This window comes from Phalacrocorax carbo, chromosome 16 (genome assembly GCF_963921805.1).
Source record: "Phalacrocorax carbo chromosome 16, bPhaCar2.1, whole genome shotgun sequence".
NCBI lineage: Eukaryota > Metazoa > Chordata > Aves > Suliformes > Phalacrocoracidae > Phalacrocorax > Phalacrocorax carbo.
Window position 1 is genome coordinate 10,969,560 of NC_087528.1, and position 16,252 is coordinate 10,985,811.

At 48.5% G+C, this 16,252-nt stretch overlaps 1 long non-coding RNA gene across 9 annotated transcripts in view; it reads left to right on the forward strand.

Annotated features, from left to right (window-relative positions):
* The window catches only part of LOC135315915 (uncharacterized), an 87,389-nt gene that overhangs the window by 28,994 nt on the left and 42,143 nt on the right, over positions 1-16,252 (forward strand). For all 9 annotated transcript variants that reach the window (XR_010375401.1, XR_010375399.1, XR_010375400.1 and 6 more), the window contains one exon: positions 283-503. This is a non-coding gene — a long non-coding RNA (uncharacterized LOC135315915). The remainder of the gene's footprint in view (positions 1-282; positions 504-16,252) is intronic.

Below are 16,252 nucleotides of genomic sequence, written 5' to 3' on the forward strand. Positions count from 1 at the left end.
GCAGGCAGTTCAGGAGCGGGTAGACTGATTCTTGTAGGAAATATTTAGAGATTCAGATAGTCTAAGGCATGATGGAAATATTTAAACACAAGGTGTCGCGTTTTTATTGTGGGATCTTTGTCTGAGTGTCTGTAAAATGCGAGTTTGCTGCTTAGTTTGGAAGAAGGGCTAACAGTGTTTTTATTATCTCTGAGCATGCTAAGCTGACTCAGTGTATTGTAATTAACGAGGCCATCTTCCATCGGAGCACGGTGGTAAGAGCTATTGCTAATTACTTCACAGGCATCGGAGAAATGTTGCTGAAACAGGAGCTCTCAGTGCCCAGACGATGATGCAGGAAGACGTTGATTCTTCGCAAGTCACCAGCTGCAGCATCGTGCGCCTGGGGTTATCGCGGCAGAAACTGTACCGCTGCTGGCGGCGGAGCGAGCGCGGAGCGAGCAGGTGAAGCTGCTGCTGCCTGCCCGGAGTGTGGCCCCCCGCGGACTTCGCTGGCTGAAGGAGTAGGTATTTGCTCACACCAACAGACCCTCTCGCCACTGCCAATATTTCCTTTGATCATGCTGAGGACATCCTGGGCTCAAGCCATTGCTCGCGAGTGAAGATGCACTTGGTGGACGGTTTTGTTCTTTGCAGGGGCATGAATGAGACTGGAAGGTCAGTGCTCGTAAACTGATCCAAAAAGCACTGAAATGTGATACAGGGTGTTGAGTATAGAGATCAGTACTGGCTTCCCTCCATGTCAAACACAGGAGAAAATGCTACTGTTTTATAAACTTTCCCCAACTTCCCCGTAAGTGAGCTTGTGAGTGGCCTGGAAGAGACTCTTTATTATTCCCTCATGCATTTGTTCAGAGATATGGACGTATGAGTGCTGGAAACGTCTAAGGCCGTATCTAGCCTGACCTTCTGAATAGCAGACTATAAAGTTTTGTCCATTAACCTCACCACTGAGCCCACTAACTCATTTCTGGCTGAAACCTCTCTTCCACTCTTGGTCTGGAGAGACTGTGTGGTGGGTAATCCCCCATTTCCCTTAATAGTTTCTTTTAACAGTTAGACTGCCTCTCCATTTAAAGCAGTAATTATCCCTGCTGCTCCTGTCGTGTACCTTCGCTGTGGTTTGCAGTCTGCACATGCGAAGGTCAGGACCGGGCTGGAAGGTTGCTGTAGGTTAGGAGGGAGGTGGTTTGGGTAGAGGGGATGATGGCATGTAGGAGGCCTGACGTGTAAGGCTCAGGTCTTGGGAGCGTGGCTGTATTTTGAGTGGTAGCCCTTAGCGCTGGGCTCTGTTAGGGGCTCAGAGAGGGCTCGGGCCAGAATCAGTGCTGCTGTCCCGGGGGGTTGCAGGGGTGTGGGCAGAGCCGGACGGGGACGCGGGGGAGTCGCTGGAGCTCTGCAGAGGAGGGCTGCTCGCTGCTCCAGCTGTGCGCGGCATCAGGGCTGATTCAGTAGGCTCCTGCTGGCTTGCCTTAGTAAAACTAGATGAAAAACTACAGTGTTCCCCCATGCCCTGCCTGGCTGCAGTGCTTTTCTGTCTTTGTTATCACAAGGCCTAAATTCACTCACAAAATCATTCAACTCCTTGTTTATCTGCTTCCTTGGGCTCCATAATTAGAGCTGCTGCTGAGGCAGCAAAGCCTGGTTCGGGGGACCACCAGCACAGCCTGGGGGGAAACACGGAGCTCCCTCTGCGTCAGGATGTGCTTTCTGCAGAGTGACTGCGTGAGTCAGTGGCTAGATGGGCCTTTCCCTGGGCTGAACAAATATGGCGAGGCGCAGCCTGCCCCACGCTTCTGCAGCGCTGCCTGAGCAAACAAGCAGCAGCCCGCTGGCTCCTGCAAGGAGAGCAATATTTCACTGGGGAAAAACTGTGGGTGAATATTGTGACAGGCAGCCTGGCAGCTGGAGGTTGCCTCCCGAACAGCTTTGGACTGACCGTGTCTGTTTGCAGAGTGCGATTTTTTTTTCAGGGCTTGTCATTTTTAAGGGCATTGATTTTTAATGTGTTTTCTTTGGATGGCGGTTTGACAGCAGAGGAATCAGCTCCAAGAAGGAATGGTATTCCTTGGACTTTCACCTCAGCATGCCTTGACTGGAAGCTCTGGCTATCAGTGGTACCCAGAGAGAGCTTTGTTGATGAAACCCCTCCCATGCAAGTGCTGAAAGAACGAGCCGTTTGTTTGGAGAATTGTCGTCTTCCCCATGGACAGGTGCCGTTTTGAGTGAAACCAGCTCAAACACCGCACACAACTCTCTCGGACGGTGCGTGGCACCATGGCAAAGAACAGACTTCGAAGTCCACAAAGCAAGCGGAGATTGCCAGCTATTTGCGAACTGATGGATCGTTGACATCAGGAAATGTTCACAACTGGCTGCTCATGGAAGCCTTTGAGGCGCTCCGGAGCCCGTGATTCCCTCCCTTCTGACAAACCCAGTTTCTAGGAGGTCGGTGTTTGCAGCTGGGGCAATTTCACTGGGTAATGCTCACTGGTAAAGCACAAATTTATGACCCTATGGTGGCTTTTGGTCTGTTCTTAGATGCATGTTGGAGGATACTTCAGCTGTAACGGGGTGAGCCGAGGTCTGGAATGAGAGGTAGGCTTAAAGAGCTCAGTCCGTCTGGCTTGCTGAAAAGAAAGTTTGGTGGCAATGTGATCTTGGTAGGTAATTCCCTGCACCAGAAGATTTCTCATGTGTAACAGATATAAGATGATCCAGTGGATGGAAGTTGAAGTTAGGTTGGAAATAAGACAACTGTGGAGCAACACGGTAATTACCCAGTGGAGCAGCTGACCACGGCAAGGAGGAAATTTAGTCTAGCTTGGATGCTTCACCTTGAACCTGGATATCTTCCTGGAAGGGATGCTCTAGTTCAGCCGTGTGTGAGCTGGATAACATTACACACTGATGGGAAAAACAAACCGAAAAATGGTGTCCTGGATCTTTTCACACACTGGGCAGCTTTCCCTTGTGTTACTGAGCTCACTGCAAAAACAGTCATTTCACTGCTGAAAGGCAGTAGCTGCTCTGGGCTCTGCACCTTTTTGAAGTAACTTTAACTGCAGTGCAGAGGGCTGGGTCTACACCCCTTCAATGGAGAGAGCTGGCTACCTGTCGCCAGGACAACTCGGAGCACTTCAGTCTGATGCTATAAGTAGACACATTCAGCCTCTCTCCTGTGCGTTAGGGATAGGTGTGGGAAGTACAGATGCGTGGTGTGGCTGGGCAAATCGGAGGTCGTGAAGTAAAGAAAGAGTGAATGTGCTAAACAGAAAAGTTGCCTGTTTTGTTTTGTTTTCCTGGAAAACAAAATAATATTGGCACAACTGAATTGTTTCATTTTACCCCAGTATTTTGCTTCACTCTGGCATTATTTCTGACTTGTGTGTTCCACCATTTTTCTTTAAAACATGATTGGCTTTTAGACAAGCAAACAGAAATATCACTCTGAAACAAAACAGTGAAAAGTCTGGTTCTTAAATCTGGCAAAATGGTCTGGTGCCAGGTATCACCTTCTCTCTCCCAGCTGTCTGCGTGTTGAAGTCCGCTTGTGACTGCTGATGAAGACCTGAGCGCAGCCAAGGCAGCGAAGCTCTCAAAGGGATCGATGCCAGGGTTTTACACCACACGCGTTTCAAGGCCGCAGTGATGCTTCGGGAGGGTGGGCAGCGCTGTGTGGCCAAGCGGATGCCATCAGTGCATCCGACAGTTGCATACACGCTTTCTTGTTGGGAGCAAGGGTTGGTTTTGTGTGGCAGGGCTGTCTGCAGCCCCCGCTCCAGACATATGAGGCAGCAGAGCTACATATCCAGGACCAAAAGCCATTTCTATACAGTGTGTGTAGTGTTTTTCTCCCGAAAGGCTTAGCTATGATAAGGCAAGGTGGAATGGGACATAAATCACAATCAAATAGCTATGGCATGATGCTGTGTTTTCCCTCTTTCTCTTTGCAATATTCCTCTCAGTTCATCGGTTTTATAGCTGGGGCTTGGAATGGCTCTGTGCCTGATTCTTGTTAAAAGTTGCAGATATCTGTTAATGTCGGGCAGCTGCTGCGGCTGTCGTAGCGTTTCTGGGCTGCAGGTCAGTGTAAAGGGATTTGGATAGCACAGTTCCATCTGAGGGGCTGTCTTGTTAATTCTGGTATATTGGATGACTCCTGGAAGCAGTTGGTAATAAATCTTAATGAGGCACTCCTGCTATGATAAATCATTTGTTTATCTAGCAGGTTCTTGTCTTATGGTCCCCAGGGAAAAGTGGAGGAACCTCAAACCCTGCATCAAGGTGGTGTCAGTGGTTACCTGGCTGTTTACCATCCAGCTAGAAAACATTGCAGCAGTCACCCAAAATCCCCAGGACATTGTCTGCTGTTTGTAAAAATCAGTGTTTGCCTCCCAAGGCAAACAACTGCTCTTGAATGAGATGCTCTGTTTTAACCCAAGTCCATTAGCCGGAGGGATTTTTCCCTTTCCCTACCTCTTGTGTTAAAAATGACTCAGGAGGGATTTACAACCGAGTCGAGAGAAGAGGTGGCAGAGCCAGAAGTAAAGCCCACCTGAGCAAACGCCGCTGTTGCTTCGTTCACTTTGTTGGTGAAAGCAACCCGAGCTCTAGGTGAACACTGGTGCAACTGGGGTGAAACTCGGAAAACACATAGGAGGCAGCAGCTGTCCTCTCGTGGATCTCAAAACCAGAACTAAGGCAAGCTGAACACCAGAGCTGACCAGTTTGCCGAAGGTGTGTGACACATTAGGCCAGGCCTGCACCTTCACCATCACCCCTTTCCTCTTCCTTTCCATGTTACACGTTGTTCTGGGTATTTTCTTACACCGTTTTTGCTGCAGAAGCAGACACATCCCGGTGCGGGGAGATTTCCAGGCGAGGAGGCACAGGAAGCGCAAGGCAATGGGCTCGGAGAGATCCCTGGGAGCTGTGAGGGGTGTAAATTAACATCATTGCTAATATGCCTTCCTCTCAACAGGGGTGACAAAATTCATAGTGTCATTCACTGGTATGGTGGAAGACAGATCCTGTCAGAAACACATCCATGTGGTCTGGCTGGCCAAGGCACAGGGTAATTTTTAATTCATTAGTGCCTGACCTCTTGATTAAAACACTTACGTGGCTTGTAACTAAAAAAAAGCTTCTAAAGGGTCAGATCTAAAACCTGTTAAAATGTACCTAGGTCTTTAATTGACTGCAGTAGGCTCCGAATCAAGCCTTGAAGTAACTGTTAATTTGGAACCCTCTAAAGGGATGGTCTAAGTGCTGGTAAAATACAGGTTGGACAAAGGTGATGGGGTGATACATGTCAAGAAGAGGAGGTTAGGTTACAGTGATCTGCACTGCTTAATTAAATGGCTTCCAGACACCAGTTATCTTAATCCAGGCAGCTGCTTTTGTGTGATCCTGTAAGTGGGTTAAACTTGTAGGATGGCAAAGATTCATCCCATTAAACTTGAGGACTTAGCTGTGGCATCTAGAGCGTCATTGCCCTCAGCAGCAGAGCAAGAGAGGAATGGCTGGAGGATGATCTGGATTTTAGTGCTCTCACTGCTTTGGTAGCTGCCTTTCCTCTGTCTCTGGATGAAGAGAGAGCTGAGGGAAGTGCCTGCTGTTTGGTGGGAACAATCTGGACCTACAGCTTGGAGCCATGGAAATTGGAAAGAACCTGAGAAATATCGCAGATGCACCTGCCAGTAGGAATTCTAGTGAATTGCTGTGATTAAAAGTGTGGAGATACCCTTGGATTAGTTTGGAGGATTGTTTTAAGATGAAGTCTGATAAATTTATTGAAGGATAAATTTATGGACAAAGCAGAATTTCTAGGGCTTGAAAAGCATACCTAATCTGTTGGTATCTCCAATGGGTTTGGGAAGATATCAGGTCACTCTTTATTTGTACCATCTTTATATAAATTCAGTATCCCCTGGCTGCTTCTGTTCACCTTTGAGATCCGGAAGGAGTGGTTTTCTCCCCTGATGTGTAATGTGGTGTCTGGTAGGTTGGGGCAGCTCTTCCAGGTCTCTCTAGCCCTGGAGCCTGCAGCGCCGCAGGGTAAGCAGCTCACATCAGACCTTCTGGTGGCATCACGTACTCGTCGGTGCCTGACTGTTGCACTCAGTCTCCAAACCTGGGGTCAAGAGGGAATTTTCCATTCAGGTTCATTTGGTAAGGGCTGCAGGGGATTGCTGGGTAGTTGCGGCATTTTTTTCCTTCCTTTTTCTTTTTTAAATCATGCTTGTTTTGCCCACCTAAATAACAAGATCTGCTTCCTGTGTTCCCCTAAGAGCCATATTTAGCAAATTCCCTGCTAATGCCCTCCGTGTGTTTCCTCGGTCTGAGGAGGAGCCCTCGGGGGAGAGCCTCTGCCGTACCATTTCTGCCAGACTTCACGTGAAAGATAGGAAAAGAGACATGAGGGAGTGATGGTAAATAATGCCTATTTTGAAGGGGAAATGGAGTGCAGGCCTGAGGAGAGACAGACACAGCTCATACTACTGGAATGCAATTGCTGATGGACTGGTTAAATTTAAAAGGCAACGGCCCAGGCCCAGATGTTTAAGAACTTCAGCGTGGCTTGAAACTGGCATAGCAATAAAAGGGCTCTTGTTTGAAAATAGTTTCTTTGAGATTAAAAAAAAAACATCCCCTTAAAGCGAGCTGCACCATCTGGCATCGAAATCCATGGGTCCTGGGCATGGAGATACAGTGCTGCAGCTATGGAGTGCCACCATCCTTCATGAGTGACGGTCCTCCTTCACCTCGCCACTGTCCCCAGGAGCGGGACCAAGGGGCACCAAGAGGGGTGCAAGTCCTCCGGGCAACATCTCAGATGGTGCAGAAGGGGGTGAAGGGGTAGCTATGGTGCCTGTAGGCAGGAGAAGGGGTCTAGTTAAAGGAGAGGAGTGGAAGCCACTGTGTTTGTCAAAAGGTCTGGCATCCCCTAACTCCAGGCAACCATGTGATAGACGTTGAGTGTCGGAGGGCCTGTAGCCATCCCGTTTATGTCCCTTGCCCGTCGTTAGGTCCAAACCAGACGCAAAACTACCTAACAAACTGAAATTGTTAATATGGAAGACTGAAAGCATGAAAAATTGCAGTGAGTTGCCAGCTGAGAGTTGGGGATTCTTTTTGGTGCCTTTAGAAGAAGATGTCCTAACAGTCCTGGGGGCTTGGTAACACCCGCTGCTGCCATGTCATGTCTGTGTTATTTTGTGAAGCTGAAGCAGTTGCAGTAACGCATTGAAAGCTAAGTACAAAGGAACAGACAAATATTGCTATTTCCTGTGAAGCAATTCTCCATAAACGGTCCCGTAGATGGCAGGGGAGGAGCTCCTTTGGTGGTACTGCAGTAAGGTCAGGCTTAGGAATTTGGCTGCAGGTAAATGAGACCATGACAGAAGAGGCAGAGTGTGTCAGACCCACCTACTGCTGTTTACCACAGATCTGCTGACTTAGCGTGGCAGAGCTGCCTCTGCAGCCAGCAAGCTCCATTTTGGGATCGCAGCCTCGCCGACGTGAGTGGCAATGTTCCCATCGTCTTTCGGGGACAGCGCTTTGCCCCCACGCTTGCTAATGTGCAGCTGGACCTTTCCCAGTGATCCCATTAAGGCTCTTCAGGGAACTGCGGGGGAAATTATGTTAAGAAGATAATTATAAGGTAGCCCAGATAAAAAGGCAGGTCAAGAACAATTTGAAGAGTTGGGGAATGACTTCAGTCAGCTGAAGAGGTGTCATGAGGTCTCGATTCTCTCCGAGACGCTTCCTCGCTGCCTCAGGTGAAAGTTTAGCTGCAGCTTTGTACACGCTTTTCTGGTTTTCAGTATTGCCCTGGCACGGAAGACTCTCTGCTGTATGTATACCAGGTACTGGCAGAGCTGGAGTTAGCCGAGAACAGTTGGATTATAGGATTTAGAGACAGACGGGACCTTTTTCATTATATATTTTTATGATTAGCTCACAACATAACATGTGAGGCAGTCACGTATTTCATATTCACACAACAAATTATGCATCTAGTATGAAATAGCTCTCGTTTCCTTCTCTGAAATAGAGTATGAATTTCCATCTGGAATATATAATGTGGTTTCCATATGTACAAACAGAGACTTGTTACAAGTATCAAAGCAGAAAGCGCGTTTTGGATGATAGTGTGCTGTGGAAGCGTCTGTCCAGGGAATGCACGAGAGCCGTCAGCCGAGTCACAGATCTGAAGGGTTAAGCCTGACAGCGTCTGTGAACCCTGTGCCTTCTGGTTAAGGGTACTGAGTTTAAGTCATTCAGTGCTTGACTAAACTGTAATGCCTGAAGTCCAGCCTTCCCAGACCGTGTGAACAAAAGGTCAAACCCACTTTTAGGGCTGGAAAACACTTGGTTTCTCGGTGCCCAGAGCTCGGCGGAGGTGGGTGCGGCGTGCCTGCTTGGGCGCAGACGGCAGGCGTCTCCTGGAGAGCGGGCTCAGGCTCACGCTGTCACGTTAGCCTCCCGCGTGGTGCAGCGTTCCCGTTCTGGGGCCGCTCCACCACGAGTGCCTGGAGCAAGCTGCTGCGCGTTGTGGCTGCAGGTCTGGTTTGGGCACATCTCCTGGTGGGGGGTTGACGGCCCTGGTGTTTGGTGTCCTTCGGTGTGACCAGCATCAGCGCTATGCTGAGGCTGTGCGCGGAGGACTTCTACTCCCGTTACCTCCAAGTCAGACAGACAGTCTGGCCCCGCTACAAGCCAAAGGTGCCCCGCTACCAATTTAACATCTTAGTTTCTGGTTAGTTTCCATTACACATAGAACATGTCATGGTTTTCACTTTTTTTTTTTTAACTTATCATATCCTCAAAGCCTGTTTCTGAAGGGTGAACGGATTATTTATTGCGCAGCGTGGTTTTGTGACTGTCTATGGAAATGGCATCTGGTCTCCAAATGGAGACCTTCTCCCCCCTCCCAGGTCCTTAAGAGAACATGACAGTAATTGAGCAATAATGAAATGTTTCAGGAGGAGTGTCGGAAAGTTCAGAGTGGTGTGGGGGAGTTATAAATCTGGGCTGAATTTGGCTTGAGGAAGAAACCCCGTTATAAACTTATTAGCTGCTGACACTGTGCTTCTCTCACCTTGCACAAGATGTAAAGCTCACCTCAACACCGTCACACTGCCTTTCACTTGCACCTGACTCAAGGTGCTGCCGTCTCAGGCACCATGCTCTGCATCCCTGGAGACCAGTAGCAGAGAGATCAAGTACACACTCCGATGCCTGCGATATGCTCTGGCCGGACCTCTATGTGTTGCTCCTACCGGGACAAACCTCCTTCCCATCGAGCTGGAGTCTGAGTTACTAATTCCTGCAATAAGAACCTGGGCCAAACCTTTAGAGGTGCAATCGGTACGTCTCCCTTTTGGGGCAATTTGTCCCAACAAAATATTGAAGCCTTGGCTTCAGTTTTGTCCCACCTAGCTTTTGCATACCTAAATGGAGACTTTTATCCAGCTTCATAGTCTTCTCTTAATTATTTGTGTTGTGTCTAATTTGTGTCTCTCAGGAAAGATTGTGCGTTCCCCTTCAGAACGATTGACAGCTTTAGAAATAAATTTGGAGTTTCAAATTCCAAGCTGGGAATCTCTTAGTACTGGAAAGCTATTTCGGACGTGTCAAATTCTACTCGTAGATTGGAATAAGTTGCCTGCAGCTTTCAACCTAAAATCTGGTGACTTACCTAAGGAAGTTGTATAGGCTGTTGTTACAAACAGGGGTGGGACATTGGCACTTCCAAGCGGTGATTCTTCTCGCCTATTTTCCGTACATGGGTGGGAAGAAGGTGTGTGTTTCTGTGGTTGGCAGAGGTGTCTGGGCGGTGTGTTTGTGTTAGACACCCTGCGCTGAGACTGTAAGGAGGGACTGCACCTGAACAGCTACAACAATTTGCAGCATAGACGTCCATATCTGAGAAGGTATCAAGGTCTATGTCACCCACGCAGAGAAAGAGGAGCTTGTAAGGTGCGATGAATCTGGGCTGTCTAGCTCAGGCGGAGAGGGGCACGCAAATATTGAATGCTCTTGCATAAAGTTTTTTTCTCACATTCTCCAGGAACGTCATCAGCCAAGGTGTGTGTCTTGATTAATTTTTGACATCTATCGTGCAGTCATTTCTTGATCCACGTGACGTGCAGCAAGCGGCGGACCCTCATCAGAGTATTTCTGTTAGCATGTGAAATGGCTGATAAAAGCCTACGTACTTGACAGCTTTGCGATTGATCCTACTGTGGTCCTATTAAGGAATGAAATCAGGTTGTCTTGACAGTAGAAGGAAGGTAATACCGTGCATTGCTTCCAAACTGGTACTTGGGTATCCTGCATTCATCCAAAATAACTCAAACATGTAAGGAGACTAAAAATACTGCTGTGACTGAAAAGTATTTTCTTCATCTGGCTTTGTGAATCTTGTGAACTCTTGTTTCTGCAGTCAGTAGTTGCAAAATACTGTGAAGTGTCTTTTGGAGAGAGTTTGGAAGGGATCGCACATTTGATTAGTAGTGGTTGCATACGTCTAAATAAATTTCTGCAAAAGGTGACACTTTTAAGGAGATCTCATGATAAAATTGCTCTAGAGGCAAAGTTAGGGTTTCCCAGTTTCACATTTAATTAACTTAGTCTGACTTTCACAGGGCTTTGTGTTATGCTTTTCATTCTTCAGTAAACAAATGGCAGAAAATTAAAGCAGAGCAACTGCCAATGAACAGTAAATTTAATTGAAAAACAGTGAGTTGCCATGGGGTGCCGTAGGGTTCTGCAGAGATAACGTTATTTATCTTGGAAAAATTCCACTTGCATTTGTCAAAATATGATATATAAAAGGAACAAAAGGGAAAAATATGACGTTAGATAGGAAAGGGCTACGGCCTTATTCCTCATCCTGAGTTTGGGACTGGAGTTTGGTGGAGTGAAAAAATTGATTTCCTGCGCTCCGTGGCAGCTCAGTACCGTTTCCATCTGATGCATCGCTAAGTGAAACGTCGTGTCAGGAAGAGAAGTGACTGGAATTTGTAAGGTCCAGACGAGCAGGAAGGAAGATGAGCATCAATGTCACAGGAGGGGAGAAACATGTGAAACGACCTTGGTTCTTTCATGGTGAAACAAAAGACTAGATCTGAGTGCTCTCTCTGGTTTTCACATCTATTTCAGGGGCAATTAAGTGGCTGGAAAACAGAAGAGTGAGCCCTTGAATAAAGGTGCTGAATAAAGACAGCAACACAAGATGTCTTAATCTTGGGTTAAAAAGATACATTTGTATCACCAGGTTTGGTCCTCTTTGTGAAACACTTGAAATTCAATCTGATGAAATGACTCTCTGGGCAATGAGCAGGAAGAGCAAATTAAAGACGTTGACTGACAGCGAACTGTTCATCCAGTTGACAGAGTAAGCAGAGTTACTCTGGATTTTCAACTAAGTAATAGATCCAAAGCCCAGGGTGCCTGCCTGTGGGCGAAGACAATGTCCTGGGCATCCCGAACCCTTCCTGCTCAGCTGTGGTCCGTGGGTAAGACCCCGTTCACCCTGCACGTGTTTCTTTGATTGCCAACGCATGAAATGCGATGTGTAGCAGCTCCGTTTTGCAACATCTGTTTTTCAAGCCCATCATTTCCCAGCAGCTCCCGCTATGCAGCAAACCCACCTCATTTACGGCCTTCACATTTGGAGGGCTCAACAGAGCCCAAATTTGGCTGACATTTGCAAGGTTCCTGCTTTTCATTTCAACCCATTCTTGCTTTATTTTTAGCTGTTTTAAAATGACACATGTTTCCGTCTTTTAGGTAATGAGATGCTTTCCACTTAATTCAATCACTAGTTAATTTGATCCTCTATTTAATTTGTTCCAAACGTCTGGAAGCAAAGTTCTGTATCTTAAGTATATGTATATATTACATGTATAGCTTCCACCCTTTGCTCTGATCATCCTGCTTGCTCTAAACAAGCCTTATAATTCAATCTTAGGCTATTGAAACTTGCCATTTAATTAATAAGAAAAGCCAAAATCGAAGCAAGGTAGGAGGAAAAGAAAAGGTTTAAGGAATGAGTCCTGGACATAAAAGATGACTATGACTTAAAGTTGTATCATGGAGTACCTGCTATTGGCTAATAACTCTGTTCAGGGCTATTAAATCTGCGAGGGTGGGGGTGAATCGATGGGTAGCAAAATCTTTCAGGAAAATGTTAAGAATGAACATGAACAGCCTGGAACAAGATTCAAGGCTCGTTGTGATAAAACGGAACATAAACCCCAAAATTTTATGTAGTGAAGTTTCATCAGTCACCCCAAGGCCTTTGGAGCTTGGAAGTCAGACGGCGAGGGAAGAACGCTGCTGCAGCCTGTGCCAAATCCGTGTCGTCTCCAGCGCTGTCAGGAGCACCCGCCAGCACTGCATAAAGCTTTCGCTTCCACCCCCAACAGACCCCTGAAAAACCCTCACCAACCCGGTTTAATCAAACACCTCAGAGCTCAGCCTCTGTGCTGGCTTCTCTGGCTTTAGCACCAGCAGATCGGCCCATCTGAGTGTCACATCCAGCTGGTATCTGGGGAGTGGATCCGCTATTGCCTTGCGGAGCTCTGTGTGTGTGTGCAGGAGGAGCACAGGCGGCCAAGCCCTTCGGCTGCGGGGGCCACAAGACGAGCGGTTTTGCATAACGTGTCCCAGTACGTTGCTCTTGTAATCATCTAATGGGGTTTGCAAAGGTAAGGGAGAGCAGGTGTGATGGGAACCCGGGGCTTTTCAGCCCTTGGGCCGTGTGGATTGTTGGCGTGGCGTGGATTTTTGCATGATTTGGTAGGAGCAGCGTGGCTGTGGGGCAGCAGAAGTCCTTGTCAATGAATCTCCACGTTATTCTGCCGGGAAGCTGCCAAAAGTCTCACCGTGCAACTCATTTTCATGGCGCTTTGCTTGCTGGAAACGCTGAGTGTGTGCCTGGGTGTGAGCTTGGCTTGTGTTTCCCATGTCTGAGCAGTAGGAAGTGTCAGGATGCTCCTGCAAAATGCCATGTTGCAGAGCGCCGGGGGATGGAGGAGGTGATGCCCATCTGAGACACGTTATTCCTTGGCAGGGAACCCAACTTTCATTATTTTCCGCTAAGCGGTGAAGGCAAATGAAAGCCAAGTCGGCCAGCAGCCCCAGGAGTACTGGGAGCTGTGCCGCTTCCCCTGCACGCCTGCCCGCTCCCTCTTTCTGCTGTAAAGGTGTGCTCCTCGCTGAAGAGGCATGAGGGTTGTGTGAGGCCTGTTAGGGGTTTTCGAGGCTGGAAGAGACCTGTGGGGGCGGCTGTAGCAGGGCTCCTCGTGCAGGTGCTGCTGTTGCTGGCGAAAGAGGTTTCCCGCGTGCGGCGTGGGGTGGCTTCCCCCTGCTGCGGGACCGTCCCCGCGGCGGCGGAGCGTGAAGGTGAGGCGATTGCAGGGGTGACCGCAACGCTGCGGCAGGAGGGAGTTGGACGTCGCAAGCGACTGAGGGACAAACCACCCGAAGAGCCAAGGGAAGAAGCGGGGAGGTAGGGGAACCGCAGGCCGGCTTAGCGAGCAGTGGCGCAGCGTTGGCTGGGTTTCAGTTCCCCCACGAGATGGAGACAGCGCTGCTGGTTTCGGTTACGTTCCAACTGTGGTGCAGGAACAATTTGTCTTAATAAATTGCGAGGAATAATGCAATAGGATAGAGCTCTCGAGAGGGCGTGAGGGTTTTTATGGGGACTGTGGGATGAATATTAACAAACAGATCGCGTTGTTCTTCCTTACTCTTGGTTCGTGGCCTGGGCTCCGCGGCCCTTCGTGGCCTCTGTGCCCCAAACTCGAAGCTGCTGCCCTCTAATCTCCATGGACCAGTTTTCTTTTATGGTGTCTGTGGTTTCCGCGACAGGGATCCGTCGCTGTGCCGCAGGAGGTGAGCTGATCCCTCCATCTCACCAAGCAGCCACCCGGGGAAGCATGCCATTAGCGTGAGCATCGGTATAACGCAACTCCTGTCAGAGGGATGAGGCTTTTTTCTTCCTTCACAGAAAACAAGCATGATCTATGCTGCTTTTAGCTCTGTTGCTGCTTTCGTGACGCAAAATGCTTCAGCCTTCCTCCTGTGCCACCGTCCCTATGGACTGGGATGAAAGCTTCAGGGCAGCTCAGGACATCCTAGGGAGTGCACGCTCCAGAGCACAGACATCGTTCCTGCCTCTGCCACTGCTCTCCTCTGTAGTCTTGGTCACGCCGCTTCACCAATGTGACGTGGGGCTGCGTTTTGGTGTGCCACGCACCGACAAGGCCAGGGAAGTTATTTCTGGCAATTGTAATGCAGCTGGCAGAAGACTGGGTTTTGCTGGATGCTCTGCATGCACTTCGATATAATTGGTAACTGGAGAAGCATAAGATCAATGTCAAAGATTGCCAACAGCAAAGGGGAATGTGCTGAGAAATGTATATGAATGCCAGCACTTTGGGGCCTTTATTTATAACAGTGGCCGGTCGCAGTAACAGGCCAGCTTGCTCTCATTCTGGCCTGTTTTTATCTCAACTTCAGTATTTTTTTTCTTTTTTTCCCCCCCCCCCAAAACATATGCCGTGTTCCCAAGTAGCACAAATGAGCTGCTCTTGCTTCTGCTGTTGTCGTGGTGGTGTGTACCTCGGGAGGCTGGGCACCCAGCTGTGGTCCGGGGACTCATCCTGCCCCCACCATCACCCCGTGGGGCTCTGCACTGTCAACGCAATAGGTGCGAGAGGAGACCCTTCATAAACATAAAGAGCTGCCTTCTGTTCATCTCTCCTGTCTCCCAGACCTGTCCTCCCCTGCTTTCACCTGCACCTCAATCTCCCTCCTCTTCCCACCCCGATGGAAAGCAAACCTAATAGAAAAAGCAGCGCTAATGATCACGACCCCACTAGTATTTTATTTCCAATTGGCAGCTCATGCAAGCAGCCCTATTTTCTGTTCTAATAGGAAACTTTATGATGTACCAAATTACCCCGTAATAGCCTGCACTGAGTTGCCTCCTGAAAGGTAAACGATTTTGATTTTTTTATGATTGGTTATTATTACTTTTTTTGCCTATTGCCTAAAAAAGAGGGGGATTGCGTTAAAGAGTCCCAAAGGTCGCAGATCGGAGCCGCTGGGAGCCAGGTGGTGCTGCCTAGGTGTAGAGCCTCAGGGCTGCGTTGGGCGTAGGGCAGCGCTGCCTGGCAGCGGCCGGTGGCTGCTGGATGTCACCTCCCGGGGGCCTGGTGCAACCACGCTACAGCCGATGGCTCACGTAGATGCTGATGGGTGGAAGAAATTGGTTGGCAGGCACAAAAGGGAGGATTTTGGGGCGTTCAAAGCCCAGGCGTTATTCTGCATGTTGTGGAGTGCCATCTCCTGGCTTGATACGAATTAACGGGGACTCCCGCAGCTCTGTGCGGTCCATAGGGAGCCCGGGGCAGCTGCTCCTGCGCCCTTTAGGCTGGGGTCCTAGTCAGGAAATTATCCAGAGAAGTTGGCAGAGCAGGAGATGAGAGCATTTAATCCAGAGCTGCTCTCCGGTGCGAGTCGGGGAGAGCTCATTTCCTGGTAATGGCTTTGTTTTAATTAGAGTAGCTGAGCCCTCGCACAACCCAGGTTGGGAGTGGTACAAATCGGGGAAGTCCCGTTGGCGTTTTCCACGGCATTTTGCAGTGGAGAAGCAGCAGGGAGGTGTGGGATGTGGTCCAGGGAGGGAATAAGTAGGAAACTTCCCGTGGGCATCAGGACATCCACTTTACTTTAGCGGAAATTAGGTGCCTAAATATCTTTCTGGCTCTGCATGAAGGTGACTGCAAAGACCACACTTAAATCATTGCAATGTCCGCTTGTGTTTGTAAAAATACATGACTTTGTAGCTGGACGTGGCTGCTGAACTGGAGGCTTTGAAGAACTGGAGCAGGAAAGATGAAGTCCGACCTGGGAGCAATTTGTCCTGTTCCCCAGTGTGGTAAGAGCTGGTGTTCCTCGCTGAGGAATTGCTGTCCTGTGATGGTTTGCATCAGGTGCTTTTAATCACTGCTTGTAGCCATCACATTTCCATCAGTTGATGTCAATTCTGATAAATCTGACTGCAAAATAGGGAAGCATTTAGGTGAAAAAGATTTAAACTCGGTCCAGTGAATGCACTTCTCATTTTTTTCATTATGCATGTTTTTGCAGTAACTAAAAATTGTTTGACAAATCTGCTGGATCTGTCACTGGTTAGTTCTATAGAAAAAGGAGATCTGTAATGGTGAAA